Genomic DNA, 17956 nt, shown 5'->3' with positions numbered 1-17956 from the left:
GTCAGAAATACCTGTGATATTTTGTTGATTATTGCATGTACTCCGGAAGTGTGTGAGAGATGGATTATAACTTTTCCTGATATTTATTTTTTTCACTCTTGCTTTTTCCATATATCACTAGAGTCCAAATAAGCATCAGAATGATGATTATTGGTGGGTTTTACCTCCTGCTTGCCTGGGTATTTACTATGTATTAATGTATTAGATTTCTGATTAAAAAATCTTATAATGTTTATTCTATTAGGATGGCTTGGGGATTTGGTACCTATTTCATCAGTTTGTATCACACACATCTCTTTTCTTTTTAATAGAGAGAGTGGAAATTATATGATTTTAAATGCAGGGTAAAGTATGACACTCCTGGAAATATTTCATGAAGAAATGAAATTTAGGACTGCTTATTTGCCTCTTTTCAAACAAGGGAATAGCCTGGTTTTGGCTGTAGTAACTGTCTCAGTTCCCCTAACTGAGGCCCAAAAAGCACGTCTTCCTCTGTTCAGGTCTCAGTACATGATTTCACCACAGGCCAAATCAAAAGTCCTGTCATAAACCACTCAACTGTAGAACCCTAGTCCAAAATAGAGGAGAGTAACAGCCATAAGAAAGCATAATGTTATTAGAGCAATGTGTGAGTAAAGAGACTAATTATTATTTTGTTTGTTTTCCAGCTATATTCGTTGCTTTAATGCAAGTACCTGTTTCATGAGATGACCTTGCTTCACTAATATCTGTGGTCTGTATCAAGCTACAGTATCACTGCTGTAAGTATGGCTTTCTGTTTTGTTTTTAGCCTAATAAGAAAGTAGTTTACTGCCTACTTAATATCTGGCAGGCTTTGAAATGATTCAAAGTGAAAGGCTTGTCATTGTTCAAAATATTTCAGATAAACCTGGCCAAGGCTGAGCGAATGTCAGGTTTGTACACTCTTATCAAAACCATAAAGTTAACAAGCTGGAGAAAATGAAGAAATCTTTGTAGCTGCATAATCTTAATTGCTATTTGTAGCTGTAACAGATAGATTAGAAAGCAATACTTGAATTAACAGACATTATTTTAGCTGAGACTGTCTCTTTAATAATTAACTCCAACTTATAGAAAAAGTCATTCCAAAGCTGGAACCCTTCTTTCTTGTAGTCAGGTCTGCTATCGTTATTTTTCCCTTGATGATGGATTATAGAGCAAAGTTAAAAAAATAAAATAAAAATGTAAAAAAGAGAACCTCAAGCCAGATTTTTAAATCCAGAGATAGGCAACAAATGTAAGTGCCCTGATTTCTGAAATGCTCAGCCTCTAGCAACTTTAATTTACTTTAAAGGAAGCTGCCAGGGGCTCAGCACCTGAAAATAAGGTCAGTTACTGAGGCACTTCGCTAAGGACTGATGATCCAGAGACAGGAGACACATAACCAGAGCATGGCATGCTCTGCCTGTTTGGGAGGAGAGAATATTCTGAATAGAAAAATAGAGGCGTACAGCCTTACACCTATTAAGCAATATCCACAACAGAAAGCAAAGTATCTTCATGGTACATAACGTGAACAATGACTTGATTTAGTTTTTTTTGTTTGTTTGTTCATTTAAGAAAAACAAAACAAAAAAACTGGAGGAAAAAAAAACACTGGTTTAAAAAAAAAAATTTTTTTTAAGGATAGCGTGATTTGAAAAGTCAAATTTCTGACCACTGTACCAAAGGTTTCCTTTCTGCGGTCTGGACTGCTCCTGAAGGGAGATAGGGTGATATATCCCCATTCTTTTCTCTTTTTTGTCACATTCAGGTAGAAATGCTACAATTAGCTTTATTTCCAGCATCAGCGTGAATGTCAGATCATAAGGCTACATTAAAGATGATTTTCTGTCTTTCTCAGCAGTCTCCTAAGGATGAGTATGGTAGTACTATCTTGTGTTTTGTTTGGGACAAATTTGTTTGGACATTTCTTTAAAACTGTTGAAAGGAGGGAAATAAAAACAGAATTTCCAGCAGTCCTGTCAAGTTACATTGCTGTGACCCTTCATTTCTTTTCAAGCTCCAGCGTGTATTTTTATCAGATATTGTGTCTAAATTTTGAGTCTTCTGGCTCTCCCCTACACAACGTTGTCCCATGGTAAAAGCTGTCCTGGCACTCATATTAAAAACATCAATATTTGAGGGTTCTTTAAATGACCTGTAGAAATTTGCCATAGGCAGACATATGCCTCAAAGCTGAGATGGAGCCTTGAAACATTCGCATTGTTTGTCCCCAAACTGGCAGTTACAATGTGAAAAATCCCGGAGATTCATTTTTGTGTTCTACTTTGCTGAAATTCTCCAGAGTTGTGTCCAGTTGCTCCAGTGATTCAAAGTGGTCAACAAGCACCAAGCAGCCCAGCAAGAAGCATGAGCAAGGCATGCAGCTGTGTGTGTTGAACACATGGCTAACGGGACTACCTCTTAAGCCCCAGATCAGTGTGCAATAACTCAGGTGTCCACAGTGGCCTGCTTTGAAGACCCTAATTTGAACAGGCAGGCCCGACAACAAACGTAGTTTTCCCTCAGAAACTGATTTATGAACTTCCTGGACTCTTCCCTACCCAGGCTTTGCTTATTGCAGCCAGAGATAAGGTTTGGATATGCTTGAAAAGCTAACAGTTTTGGAAGTGAAAAATCCTCCCAGCAAATGTAAAAAGCCAGACACAGCTGGTAAACTGAATGTAGTGGAGGCAAGAGATTGACAGGTTATTTTTTTATTGTCTGTTTTGTTTGCTTTGGTAGAGTCTTCAGTCTAACAGTCTAAGGCTGTGTTTTAATGCGTTTGGATTGAACACTCTTGAATGTACTGCAGGAGTGAGCAGGAACCTCTAGATATTTCCAAAGATGTTTTACAGGAGTTGCAGAACAGAGGGCTGTATAAACTGTTCCCTTCTGTAAAATAGATGAGTTCCAGTGCTAATGGTGGTGAGAACTTTGTGAAAAATTTTGGAAAGTTTTGGGAATGTAAAAAGATTGTGATTCCACAGCACTTCTACATAAACTACTCCAATTCTGAACCACTCTTACTGTGAAGAGTAGTTTTCATTTTGCCCATTTTGAATTCCTTCACTTTTCTCCCAATGCAAGGAGTACCTCAGAAACAGATTATTCCAGGTCCCAATCAGTATCTCTAGCAATCATTTTATAAGCTGGCCACATTGTCTTTAATGTTACAATCTCAATAGAAACCTGTTTAATTTGATTGTGTGTGCACGTCTGCATGTGTATAAACACTGATCATTGAAAATAAGATGTGAAAACATATAAAACTACAACTGTATTAAAGCAGTCTTTTGTTATTTTTATGTAAATTACAATGCTTCAATGGCAATTTTGAATAACAGACATTGGAAGGCATGAAAGAAGCACTGCTATTAGTATTCTGTCACATTTATAGATGATCATCTACTAAAATGTAGCTGTAAGCAATTTGTTATTTTCAAGGTTGCTTCAGAAATATTAGTTTCTATGTTTGCAGCCTATATATATATATATGTACTTACAGGGATGTTTGTATCAAGTATAGCACCTCAGTTTTTACTGACTTTGGGAAAATTTATCTTTTGGCAACAGTTTCAGATGAATACAGATTTTCAAGAACACTCTTCCTGTTGGGATAATTTGAAAAATTTTGTTAGTGATCTCCAAGTGCACATGTGTTAATTGTGACAATGTAAATTAAAGCACACAGAAAATAGATACCTACTGAATACAAATTAAGCAAAATAAATATGTGTTATATGCTGCCACCTTATGGTAGCAAAAGCTATGTGAGTCTTGATGTAATAAACTCCTGTAAAGGAAAAAAATACCAGAAAAATAGGTAATATTTCTCCTTTTGAGAATCCTGTATAAAGCCAAGTCTACTAAAAAGATCTTTTTAATGTAAGAGTTTAATTAAAAAAAAAATCACTGAAAATTATTGTAATTTCTCTGCAATATTACTTGCTTTTAAAAATCATAGAATCATTGAATCATTAAGGTTGGAAAAGGCCGCCAAGATCATCTGGTCCAACCATTCCCATACCACCAATATCACCCACTAAACCACATCGCTAAGTGCCATGTCCAACCTTTCTTTAAACACCTCCAGGGATGTTTCAGTAAATTTCAAAATTTTCATCCTAAGAGTGAGGATGTTAGTTGTTAGTGTCTGAAAGGTCATGTTTATTGGAGAATATGGAGATCTAGATATTTCTGGCAGGTTTGGACAAATAACTACTGAAGTGGTATCTTTGGTATTACATTTTGAACACGTAAGCATTCTTCCCATTTTTCTGGACAGAAGATGATCATTGTTATTATAGCCAACTAATACCAGAATGCATCTATTTTTTGTAAATGTCTAATAAATTCACTTTGTTAGCAATAGAACTTTAAGTTTATTTCACAAAATGTAAACTGTTAAACTGTATGTATGACTAAATATCTTCACAAAAGACCTGGAAGGAATATCCACACAAGACTGCTAGAGCTAAAGGTACCACATGTGCTTCAGATGTCCCTGAGCACTGGCTTGCTATAAACTGGGTGAGAAAATGAAACTACTACAATAACACAGAAATGTTTGCCCCATCCTTACACTCTTCCATTAGAACCTGCCTTTGGGCAGATGGATCTTTGCTCTGATCAGATTAAGCCAGTCCTCTGTTTACTGGCAGAAAAGCATTTAATGTTTATCTCCATTCTTAATAGTAATTAATTTAGTAAATATGATCCCAGAATACTGTAATGAAAGAACAATTGATACATACCTTTTTGCTATAAATAGTCAAACCGTGGTATTTATTGGAAAGCAATCTTAAGTATTTAGCAACAGCGTCAGATTTATTTACAGCACAAAGACAGACATACAAAAACTCTTTTGATGCCAAGTAATTTTCTGTTTGTTTATTTTTGTACTTCCGACTCTATGAAATACAAAGCACAAGAGCTCAGTTGATGAAAATGTCAGACTGAAAACATAAAAGTTTATGTTTATATGAATCTGAATCTGTGTTCTAGACCCCAGCTGGAAATGGATTTCAAATTGACAAGCATAACAACTGAAAGTATGTGCATTGCTTTGAAATGGCCAACTTCGGATAGTCTCAACAACCTCTAGACTCTTAAAGATAATAGGGTAGATAAAAACGGAGATTCCAAATTGTGTAGAGCTTTATACTGTAAGTTATCATATAGCAATTTCAAAATCAATTCAGTGTTGAACAGGAAGCCAATGTAATTCTCTCAGAACTCAAGTTTCATAGCAAGACCTCCTTGTGCATGCCAAATCACAGCATCTGGATTTTGTATGCCTAGGAAGAAATTGCATTTAGGGGAAATATTCAGAAAGTCATTCAGTAATCCAATTCTATATGCTAAGATACTGAAACAACATATGGTAACACATGCAGTAATGGCATTTTGTGAGCTGTAGTACAATGAACTAAATCTGGTCTTGAAGTTCCAAGGTCATATTCTTTACTCTGTTACGTATATAGCGTGTCAGTTTATCCAAAGCAGTATTTCCTACTTAAAGAGTCCAGTTCTTACTTTCATTGTTTTCCTTGTAATTTTTTGCCCTCCAGCTGTATGAGAAAACTTATTATCCATAATGAAAAGCTTGCATTTTCTTAAAATTAAGTACAAAACTCAAAAAAGTGTTTATAGATCCTGTCAGAGTTACTGTCTGTGGAGCTTTACTAAAAAGCTATTTTAAACAAGTTTGATGCTCAGCATATAACTTACTACCAAATTTTAAAGGATATAAAGTAGATTTATACAGATCTTGACAAATGCTACCCTACAGACCAAAACAGGAATTTAACTAAGAAAATGTAAAAATTCTATTATGAAATGCGTCAGTTGACTGAGACAGTCTCTGTAATATACCGCCATTTTGGTGCAGTTCATTTTAAGTGTATTTTAACATTTCTCTGTGGCTCCATTCAGGCTGCACAGCTTCAAGTAACTGAAGGTAGAATATGCTGTTCCATTGAGAGTATCTCAATCTTGTTTAAATAAAACTTTATAATTAGGACACCTCATATATATGAAATAATAAAAAAATAAAATCTTCAAATTCTTAAGAAGTAATGCAGTAATTTTTCCTTCCCTTCCATCTATCTCTTGCTGTTTAGATTGAAGCTGCTATAACAGGTTCCCCAACTAATTGTAAAGCCACCTTCAATTACTTTTCAGACCAATAGTACTACTTGAAACTTTTTGTTGTGCAGAAAAATGGATACTACTTTTTGATCAAATTTCTTTGTGCTTGATTCTTAATGTATTTATTCCAGTCTTCATAAGCACTACTGAATGGCACTAGAGCTGAAATATCTGTCCTTCCAAAGTACTTTAGGAACATTCACTGCGATGCTGGGCTTTTTTATGCTTCTTTTTTTTTCAGGTTGTTAATAAGTTGACAACTTCTGCATCACACTTCAGAATGACTATAGAAATTCTCCTGTTGTGTTTCAGAAAATATATGCATGTTTTAAAATGGCACTTAATGCAGCAAAGACAGTATTCTTCAACTTTTCTTTCTAGTCTTAGGCTATATAGTTCAAGTAATAATCGAAGCAAGCGTGCATAGACAGTTTCTTTTTTAATCAGTGAATTATTTAGATTTCTCCCTTCAGCGTTGCTCATTCTTCACAGAAAACCTGGTCATTAATATTTTTGTTTAAATGCTCTTTGAGAATTATGAGCAAGGTGAAGGGACTCATTTATTTCTTTAAACTACTCAAAATAGACTGGAGATGATCAGTTTGGCATAAAGGAAGATTGTAATATTCCAATGAAACAGAAGCTTTCCTGGAAGTTGTGGAGATGGAGGGGCAAAGGAGAAAGGTTTTGCATAATCATCTGATTATTTTAGCCATTTCTTTCAATGCTAGTTCTTAAATGAAGCTGGAGTTGAGCTGAAGGACTTAAGATGATCAGATTGTCCATAAGTGACATTGGTATATAAACTAAACCACTTGGGAATGGTGATGTATTTTCTGAAGCATTAAAAAGCAGAGGATAAAAATGTTAAGGTAGAGTATTATTGGTTAAAGCTTGGTACTCAGTAATAGTAGGAGAAATTGCTAATCACAATTGAAATGATAGTGTAGAGTCTAATGTAAGATAGTAGATAACATAAAAAAAGGGAACAAGCTCTTACTTTTTTTTAAAGAGCTGATATAGCTGAAAAATATTTCAGTAGTAGAATCAATTAGACCTGTTAATATGATGAAAGAATATATTAGACAGCATATATAAGCAGAGGCAGACAGCATGTTTTTCCCAGATGCCTTTGACAGTCAGACACTCCAGACTTAATACTTGATGACAGTTGTACTGACAAACCTCAGCTACTGGTCTTTGAGTTACCAATTTGATCCCAAGTAGCAAAATAGTCTTACGTGCTGGAATTCCACCATCCTCCTTGACCACAGAGAAGTATCTGTTCTACTAAACCAGAAGATATAGAAACATCCCTTTATCCCTTTAATGATCAGAATACTTTTAATAATGAGAGTCAGTAGTTCAATTAATAGAGCGCTCCTGTTTAGGAAAAGTTGTTCAGTTCCCAGCTGTGCGGGTGAGTAACACAAGCTTGAACCTTGATTTCCTCTGTCCTGGGGGAGTGCTGCACAGTCAACATATATAACATATCACTTGAGAAAGAACAGAGGGGTATTAGAAAGAGAGACAGACCTCAAAAAATTCAGGCAGTATGTAAGAAAATGTGTGATGAAACAGAAGGCATGAGTAAGCCAGAATCCTGTAGTATCAGGTGTAAGAAAACATAAACTGCAGGTGAGCAATTGAGCAGTACTACAATCTAGGTCATCAGAAAATTAAAGTAATGCACAGTTGTATCTATTCCATGGTGATTCTTAGAATGTTTAAATTGTATTTTATAGCAAGTACAATCAAAGCTCATTTTTAAAAGGCATCAAGAAAGGTTGAAGGTAGTGTTAAGCATGAGAGGATTTCTAGTAACTCAGCTTTTTTTGTGGTGCCTTACCACAATTTATACATATATATGTATATATATATATATATTTAATCAAAATAAAGGTTATTGGTCATGATGATTAACGGGGATCTCAGTCAGGAATTTGCCGAGGAAAGGGATTATAGTGTTTCATTAAGTTAAGCAGTCCACACAAAGAAAAATATGAACATCTTTTGTGAAAGGAAGTAACATATTCTTGTTGATGTTTTCTGCAGGCGTGGGTTCTTCTCTTGCACTGTTAATCTGAATGTCTAACAATATGCAGACCTCAGTGAACTAACCCTCTTGAAATACAGTGCTGGCGCTGTCCCCCTGAAATATGTCTCTCACCTCACTGACAGATTATTTTGCTTAAATCAGAGACCTTCAATCAGTCTTGATATCTTGATTATTTTGACAAAATAATATATATATATGTGTATATGTGTATATGTGTATATACATATATATATAAATTGCTTTGTTCTATTTCTCTTAAACTCACGGCAAAAGCTCACATTCTTTTCTTTTCTATGAACAGAGTTTAACGATGAGTGCTTTAAACTTCATACCTGAGCTTCCTACTTACTGCTAAAATCCATGCAGTTCATTAAAGCCTATGTGCTCTATCAAATTTCAGGCTCTGCTAAGCATGTGTTACAACGGACTGCAAAATGTGTTTAGACAGACAGAGTTTAAATAATAGACAGAAAACTAAGATGTTAAGGATTCTGAGACATACCGACAGATGGTGAGGTTAACTACATGCCCTTCCATGATTTTTTTTCATAGAGTCTTTGATGGCTTATGTTACCTCAAGACATTGTTTGCACCAGAGATAATGGCTTATGGCAAAGAGTTATGCTGTGTTAATGGAGTTGCAGAGACTGATGATCATTCTGTCATTGAATGAGTATCTGTCATCCCTGTCTCTGTCACCCCTCTTTGGTAAAACAACACTGTGTAATGTAAGAATTCTCATTCAAGGACAAGAATATTTTTAATTCATTTCATTCTTGTTCTGTACACCTGAGTACGATAACTGAAATGAATGGCAATAATATACTTAAGGAATCTCTCTCAAATAAGCCTTGAAGTACCACATGGAATTGGTATACATCTTAGCTTCTCTGATGACCTGGATGAACAGGTGTAAAAATAACTCGGTTAAGCAGGTTATTTCAGTCTCTGCTGTTTACTTAATATTAAATCCTTCTATGCCTATATTCATAATAGATTAGAGCTTTTTCCTGCTGCTGTTAAAAATAATTTCCAGGAGATCAAAGGGATTAAATAAAGGCACATTAGGAATTCTTGTGTTGGCCAGTAAAATAATTATTTTGTCATTCCTCCATCCTTATGTTTAAGGCAGTAATTATACATTTGTGCATTAATCACCATGAAAGCTGAGAGCTGAAAACTAAGAGAACTAAAGAAGGAATTCAGCTTAAAATTTCTAAAAAGTGGGCTATTGCTGTCCTTCCAGATTTGGTTGCTAAAATAGCAACTTGCTTTGGGATTAAAAATGTTAAAAACTTGCTTTGGGATTTGTGCTTATTTTACACTCACAGACCAGACTATGGTAGGGAACTGTATAATGGAAGGAGTGAAATGTTGGGACAACAAAGATCCTGTTTCACCACTTAATGTAAAAACAGTACGAAAGAGTGGGATTGAGTCCAAATGAAAATCCCAGAGCTGCAGAGAGGAAATCAAATGCCATTCATATGTTAGCATTGTAACCAACATGTTTTCCAGTTTCTTTGAAATTTGCTTATAAACATCAACTTATATTATTTATTTATGGCATTTAGTTAAAAATGCCAAGATAGATTTTACTGGCACAATTGTTAGGGACTTAAGAACAAGAAAAAATAAATAAAAATCAGTTAGCATCACTTTCTTTAATAATTTTAAAATCTTCCCGATACCATTTGCTCCTGCATCTTTTATTTCCTGTTCTCACAAAGTGAGAACACAAAACCTTCCTCCTTCCTCTATATGAAAATTTTATTAATGAGAATTAAGGAGAAAAGATTCTGTAAATACTGAAAGCTCAATATTCTTACAAGGTCCTCTTTTTCCCTTCCAATCATTTATCTTAGAATTAATAAAAGCTACTGAGGATTTTATGATTAAAACAGGTTGGTTCCATTAGCTGTAAATTCTTTGCAAATGCACAAAAAAATAATAATATATTAGATTTAAAGTTGGTGGCCATTATTTTTTATTGTGCCTAGGCTACTTTTATCCCATAGTACCTTGCAGAGTGACTATACTGCTAAATATTATCTGGCATTGCAAAAGGATTTTCCAGGGAAATTAGTTATGTCCCTTGCCTGTACCACCAGTGTACAGTTATGAGGTACTACTGGTTCTTTCTTTCTCACTCTCTTTCTCTTTTGCTTTCTTTCTCTTTCTTTCTGTAGTATTCATATTCTATCATTGGAAGCATATTGTTATCCATTCCATTACTTTCAGAACCATAATTTAGGAAAGGACTAGCAGTAACATGTAAACAAGTAGGGGGGGCGTGACTTTGATTATCTCTAGATTTTTTTAATGAGCTGTATCAAATTCATTTGTCTGGTAGGCCATTTGTAAGACACTATCCTTCCATTTCGGTATTAGACTCTGGTAACCATTGGATGCAATTCCAAAATCTTGCTTAAGCCCACACACTCAGTCTTGAGTTGGGTACTTTCTTTCTGCCTAAGCATACAAGTTCTCCAGCATTTTGTATGAAACAGAAAAATGTGTTCTATAGCATCCATTTCTCTGAATGGACTTCTGGGGCCCTGACAGCCAAGGATTCTCGAGTTAGATGTTAAATGAAGTTTGGTTTTGATGTAGAAGAAGCTGCAGTTATGAGATGCTATACTCTAAAAAAATAACTGTTTTAAACCTGTGAGCCACAGCACTCTGTTAATGGCAAGTACTGTAAGACATTCCACTCACGCAAACAAATATTTCTGTTTATTGAAATTGCAAGGCTTTCAATAAATGATCATTGGAAAGTTATTTTTAACCTTGCAAAATTTTGTGACTCCTAAACCTTAAATTAAAATGTCAGTGGCAGCAACTCTACCACAGTTTATTATTGATTACCACAAGAATTTTAGTGCAACTAGATTCAGTAAAAGCAGTCTCAAAAAGTACTTCAGGTTTCTGCATCTAGTGTACTGAAGTGGAAAAGCCTAATTCACTTCCCCTCTGTCTGTGATTGCAAATCTGGAAAAATTCTAAAAGTTAATGTGTGTACACTTGGAAGAAAGTATTATGAGAAAGTATATTTTAAAAATAGGTATTTTGGCCAAGATTTATACCTCTGCTGTGGATGGTAGATAAAAAAAAAAAAAAACTTCAGGTTTTAGGTTTGACCAACAGAATTGCATCAGCCTCAAAACTGTATACATCTGAAATTCTTACAGTCCGCTGGCTGTGGTGTTTATTGTTCCCCTGTGCACATGCCTGGAGGTGTTTATCTGTTACAGATGGTCTCTTTATTCAATTCTGTGTGTGGTATACTTGGTGCAACCACTGTATTCTGTAAGTAGGATTTGCCCTGCTGTGAAGTAGCAGCTTTTCTTTGTTGATTTAACACTGTTCATAAAAGAGGTTAAGCACAAGTAAAACACAATTTAATTTAATTATTTTTAGCACTCATTTCCTACACAAGCTTAGAAAATCACTAGACTATAATATTAAATATAAACACATGTATTAGTAGTATAGCCTGGTTCTTGTGCAGTAGTGAAACTCACTGTAAACAATGGGTCAAACTTTATCCTTAAGTTTGATTACTGGGGTGTATACATTCAGTAACTATTTTCCTTTGGGAATTGTAAAAATAACGGCACTGCTGAGCAGCTTACAGCAATGAAGCCAGTAAGTTATTCATGTGAAGGTTTATTGGATCATACTTGTTTCCTGCCACCTGGTTTTCTAAATATGTTGGGAAAATATGCATGGAGAAGGCTGCGGAAGTCAAAGCCATATTTTATTTCTCTTGAATTTTTCAAAAAGTTTTACTTTTTCTATTAGGCTATTAACATTAGCTAGACTTTGTACATAGAAAGACCAACTAGTTCATGTTTCAACTCTTGTGAGAGACTTTGAATATAATAGAATATATAAATTTAGAACTTTATGAAATGCTGCATTTGTTCCAGCACACCTTTTTCATTTCTGATATATTGGTTCTCCCTGTTTTGTTTCAAGTACAGCTTAAAAGTTTGATTCATTATTAATATAAAGAAATGGATCTGATTGAGGTAATAGGATTTGAAACATTTTTGTATGACTGTCACACAAAATTATATTTAAAGAATTAGAAAACAATTGTTAAAACGTAATAAAAAATGCATTGAAAACCATGTTTTTCAGTCTCATTTTTCAATCAGGAGTAGCTGCACTGACTGAACACTGTTAGTCTGATTTATTCAGGTATTTAATGTGACTTTTAGGTTATTGACATGCATTTTATGAGATTTAAAAATGTGTTTATGAACCATTGGATTGATTGTTTGGGTCATTTTGATGAGTAACCAAATTAGTAGACCAACATGATTTTTAATGTGTCCAGTCTAATGGAATAGATGTTACCTTTCATATTAGCTAACAATAACAACTGCCATTTGAATATAAATTCATATAAATTACATCATAATATGCAAATCCATTTTGTCATTATGGATGCAGGTCTGTGAAGCCCAACAGTACAGCAAATACTAACATTTTGCTGTTAAGTGTTCAAAAACATAAAATAAATGAGGCATGGCTATTGATTGTCTTTGGCCTATATTATCTGCACAGGAACTATTAAGAAGGCTTTTCTATCTTCCTTTCATGCCTCATTTTCTCATTCTATCTAATGAAGAGCTTCACTTAAACTGTAATGTGCTACTGTCTTGAAAGTACATTTTTATGGCACTAAAAAGCTATAGTTGTACATTATGGTCTTTTTACTGCTGTGTTTATTGCTGTGTTGCATTGTATAGAATAATAAAATTTCGTACTGCAGGAGTTATTTGTTTAATTAATTTTTACTTGTGAAATATATTTTGGCCTCTATAAAGGCAACCTGCAATCCTGACTTCACAAAGCAGATGGTCAGCTGTAGCTCTGGACTTCAACTTGTAAAATTGAGGACTGTCCATCAGTATGCAGAATTGTGGAACATTCTGCATTTCTCTTCCTTTGTAGGTGTTAATAAAGTTCCAATGCATAGCTGGGTACACTACCAGTGAAAACGCTCCTTCATTAGTGATCCTTGATTTAGCTTCTAATTTCTTGAAATGCAGGTATTCTGCTAGATTAAAACTGGAAGTCTTGTAGCAAGGCATAGAGAGAAACAAAATAATTTAATTCAAAAATCACATTGAGAATGAATCTGAAAATGAGTTAGCATGCACTGAAATGTTTGGTCAAAACTTGCACGATATGAAATGATTTAACATCCTGACTGTAGGAAGTGATAACACTTAACCTTTGCAGACTATTTTGAGGTAGTCTACAGATTAAGAACTCTTGCTGGGGGATCTGTAATTTATTAGTGCTCACTATGTATTTATCTAAAATGTCCTTCAGTGCCGGATTCTGTAATTTGTTACTGGTAACTACCAGGTTTTTGCTAGAACTTGAAGAATACAAATACTCAAGGAAGGTCTCACGCTTTTGATCCAGCATAGGACCTTCATCTAGAAGAAAATTCCATAAAGTAATCAGAAATGAGTGATGAGAGATATTCAAAATTGCAAATGAAATCTTTCCTCTATTTTTTTCCTCTTGAGGGAACAGATTTGGCATTATTAGGTAGGTCAGTAGGTCTTCTGTGTAAGATAATAATAAGCAATCAAAAAATCTGTGTTGTTTGGTTGGTTACACTCAGAGAAGTTTGAATTCTTGCGATTTTCTGGCACTTACTTGTGGGCATTATAAAAACACCTTCTCTATGCCACTCTAAGAGGATCTGTAACAAAATGTCAGTACCTCCGGGCCTAATCTAGAGCATGAAATGGACTGAGAGCAGCTCTGAGCAGAAGGACTTGGGCGTGCTGGTTGACAAGAAGCTCAACATGAGCTGGCAATGTGCACTTGCAGCCCAGAAAGCCAACCATATCCTGGGCTGCATCAAAAGAAGCATGGCCAGCAGGACAAGGGAGGTGATTCTCCCCCTCACTGTTGCTCTTGTGAGACCCCACCTGGAGCACTGCATTCAGTTCTGGGGGCCCCAGCACAAGAAGGACGTGGAAGTATAAGAATGCGCCCAGAGAAGGGCCAGGAGGATGATCAAGGGACTGGAGTACCTCTCCTATGAAGGCAGGCTGAGAAAATTGGTGTTGTTCAGCCTGGAGAAGAGAAGGCTCCAGGGAGACCTTACAGCGGCCTTCCAGTACCTAAAGGCGGCATACCGGGAAGCTGGGGAGGGACTCTTTGTCAGGAAATGTGGTGATAGGGCAAGGAGTAATGGCATTAAACCAAAAGAGGGGAGATTTAAATTAGATATAAGGAAAAAATTCTTTACTCTGAGGGCGGTGAGGCACTGGAACAGGTTGCCCAGAGAAGCTGTGGATGCCCCATCCCTGGAGGTGTTCAAGGTCAGGTTGGATGAAGCTTTGAGCAACTTGATCTAGAGGGAGATGTAGGGTTTCTCTGTAGACTTTTGTTACTAAGAAATGTGAAGAGGGGGGTTTGAAAGAGTCCAAGATCGTAAGACTTCGTTATAGCTAGGTCATTCCTGACAAATTTGTGTCTAAGAGGCTAAATTTATTTGAGGTTGAAGTCCTCTATATTGCAGGCAGCATCTGTATTTATCTGCCAAATAATTCGTTTCTGCAAGTTGTATCAACATTTCTTGTCTGGTTTGCAGTGGAACTTGAAAGCAGTTAATCATTATTCTTCTAGTGTCAAGTTATGTACTACCTCCGTTGTCTCAACTGCTGAACAATCCGATGTACTTATCACAGCCTTTATTTCTAGATCGCATTTCCTAACCTTTCGTGATTCTTGTTTCTCTCTTAAATTATCCGTAGCTTGTGTATATTTTTCTTGAGAATTTAGCATTTCTTAGATATCAGCTTTCAGTGTATAGTAATGTGTAACAAAAATATTGTAAATATTCACAATTATGTAAAATGGGTAACAATATTTAAAATACAATGTAAATATATCAAAAATATACAGAAGTATTTCTAACTCTGGTTATTAGAGAAAATTTAGGCACATGAAAAACAGAGTGGAACCGACCTGGAAATGAAGTATTTTTAAATATTAATGTAAGACCTATACTGAATATATAATCTGTCTGAAGTTGTCACCAAGCTGAATGTCAAGTTGGAGCTTGCTGAGGAGATGTTGCCCCATCACCCAGATCATTAATGAAGTTGCTAAACAGAACTGGACCCAATATTGACCGCTGGGGTACCTTGCTGGTTACTGGCTTCCAACTAGATTTAGTTACACTGACCACTACCCTCTGTTCAGTCAGTTTTCAGTTCAGTGTCTGCTGATCTAGCCCATACATCAACAACTTGCCTATGAGGCTCATATGGGAGACAGTGTGAGAGACCCTACTGGAGTCTGGGTAGACAATACCCAGTGCTCTCCCCTCATCTATCAGATTAATCGTTTTGTTGCAGATGTTTCTCTCTTTAGAGAATCCACGCTGACTCCCCATGGTGATTTTCTTGTTTTTCACATGCCTGGAAATCAGCCTGTAGTTGCTTGTGTCCTCCTTCTTTCCCTTTGTGAAGATAGGAGTGGCATTTGCTTTGTCAGTCTTTAGGCAGTTCTTCAAATTGCCATGATTTATCAGAGTGTATCAAAAGTGGCCCTGTAATAACATCTTCCATCTCCCTCAGCACTTGTGTGTGCATCCCATCAGGGCCCATGGACTTATGTATGTAAAATAATTAGGAATCTGAGACTACAACTCTATCTGCAACCATCTTTAGTTTTTTTAGTTAAATATGATAAATTTATCATATTTCTCTGTACATTAAATGTAGGCACAACTGCTACACTGACTGCAGCGACTACTAAAAGATAAGGACTATGCTCAGAAAATCATTGTTGCACAGCTTAAGCCAGTTGAAATTCAAAGATATCCCTGAGGAAGAGGTTTTGCAAAAATTCTCTGGTGTCTTTCAGAGTTGTCACTGTGAGAAATATCAGAGAAGCAAACATGAAAAATATGAACCGTAAATGCAAAGTAAACTTACTTTGATCAGTGAACGATTTGGCAGTATGAGTTGTGAATGCAAAAGAAATTTCTCTCTCTTGTTCCATCTACATTTTTCCTCTGAACACAAAAGTACCTACTCATGAGTGCCTCCAGTAAACACCTCACACTTCACTGAGTCAGAGATTCAGGTGGCATTTGTGCTTTCCCTTTGCATTTTCCCAAGTAAAGGTGCAGAAACTGTCTCTCGGTATACAGACAATGCACTTGTTTAGTAAATGAGCAGTGTAGATGGGAGGTAGCCCCATCACGGGCATTAATGCTGAAGTCTGAAAAGGGCTGTGGTAAGTCCTGATTTAACATTTTATTAAATCATTTATAAAGACAGACAACATGTAAAATACAAGTGTAATTTCTTCTCTAACACTGATCAAACTAGAAAGTGCAGATTTAACATGGTTGCAGCATTAGTGGCATCACTAAGAAGAATTCTAGGTGTACTGTTTTTCTTCCCACCAGTCTCCTCAGCCCAGTGCCAATAATGGTAAAAGCTTATAGGTGAGATCGAATACAAATTTCATTTAACATGCAAGCTCTGTAACGTAGCTTCTTTTATTAGACCTCTTACTTAATGCAATACTTCAGTTGCAGATTCAGGCTGCATCTGTCTGTCTGGCACACCTATGCCTCATTGAGTGCCTGCTGATATTTCTCAGGTTTGTCGTTTCTTTATTTACACTGGAGCTCATTTGTTTTATCCAAAAGCTCTTTTCAAAATGCCTGTAGTACACAAAAACACACTTTATCAACAGATAGTATGTTGCCATGCAGATGTGAGTTTCAAGAAGCATTCTTATGGCATAAGAATGTTATCCATTAGAGTGATAAAAAAAGCATTTTTGTTAAATACATACAGCTGTCTAAAAATCCAGTAGCATGTGTTACTTTCAAACACTATTAATACACTTTCAGGAACAGAAATCCTTACATCTGAAGCATTAATCCCATTGACCATATTCTTGAAGTTTGTTTCTAACAATATCATTGCCATATCATATAGCAACTGACTTTTTAGAATAGGAAATTTCAGATAAGGAGTTACAGTGTTTCTGAATTGAGGAATAATGAAAATATGGTCACTGGTAATAAGTAAAGCCTGATTTCTGCTGATAGGAAATCCTAAATCCTGTGTTGTTGTTTGTTTGTTTGTTGACTGTTTTCAAACTGGAGTTTGTAACTTTCCTATATATTCAAAAAGATCATGTTTTATGACACCCAGTACCTATATGCCACCTGATTCTTCTATTAAAAATTCAGTGGGTGCCTACATGCAGTCAGTTTAAGAAAATAATCAGTTTCCAAGCCCACTGCCCTTAGGATCCATCCGTTGTCTTGACCAAGCCATAACTTGGTTTTGCACTTCAGTTGCAGGTAGAGACAGCCTCTTGTCCTTTCAGCTGAAATATGTATATGTGCATAGCATCCTGCAAGAAAGTGTACCACCTACATTTAATGTAATCAAACTGATTGTGTTAGGTAGAAGTGTGCTCCATATATACTGACAAATCAATTAAGACATTTATTTTCAGCTACTGGTAAGACTCCACGGATGTCAGGCAACAGATCTGTTAACCGGTTAATAGCTTCATAGTAGATCTCCTGGTGATAGCTTCTCTTTCTGCAGGTACCATCTCATTTTCTCTGTGGCACACAATTAAAATCAAGCCTCCACATTCTTTGATTACACTGAGAAGCTAAGTTTGTCTATAAATAGTCCCTTAGAAATGAATAGGTGCTGT

General features: G+C 35.8%; 1 protein-coding gene across 3 annotated transcripts in view; it reads left to right on the top strand.

Annotated features, from left to right (window-relative positions):
- Positions 1-17956, top strand: part of LINGO2 (leucine rich repeat and Ig domain containing 2) — a 545573-nt gene that overhangs the window by 277811 nt on the left and 249806 nt on the right. For all 3 annotated transcript variants that reach the window (XM_066988165.1, XM_066988167.1, XM_066988166.1), the window contains one exon: positions 669-761. The gene's annotated coding sequence lies outside the window, so the exon portion shown is untranslated. The remainder of the gene's footprint in view (positions 1-668; positions 762-17956) is intronic.

Source organism: Anser cygnoides, chromosome Z (assembly GCF_040182565.1).
Source record: "Anser cygnoides isolate HZ-2024a breed goose chromosome Z, Taihu_goose_T2T_genome, whole genome shotgun sequence".
Taxonomy (NCBI): domain Eukaryota; kingdom Metazoa; phylum Chordata; class Aves; order Anseriformes; family Anatidae; genus Anser; species Anser cygnoides.
Note: the sequence above shows the minus strand (reverse complement) of the source record. Positions and strands in the feature narration are given on the sequence as shown.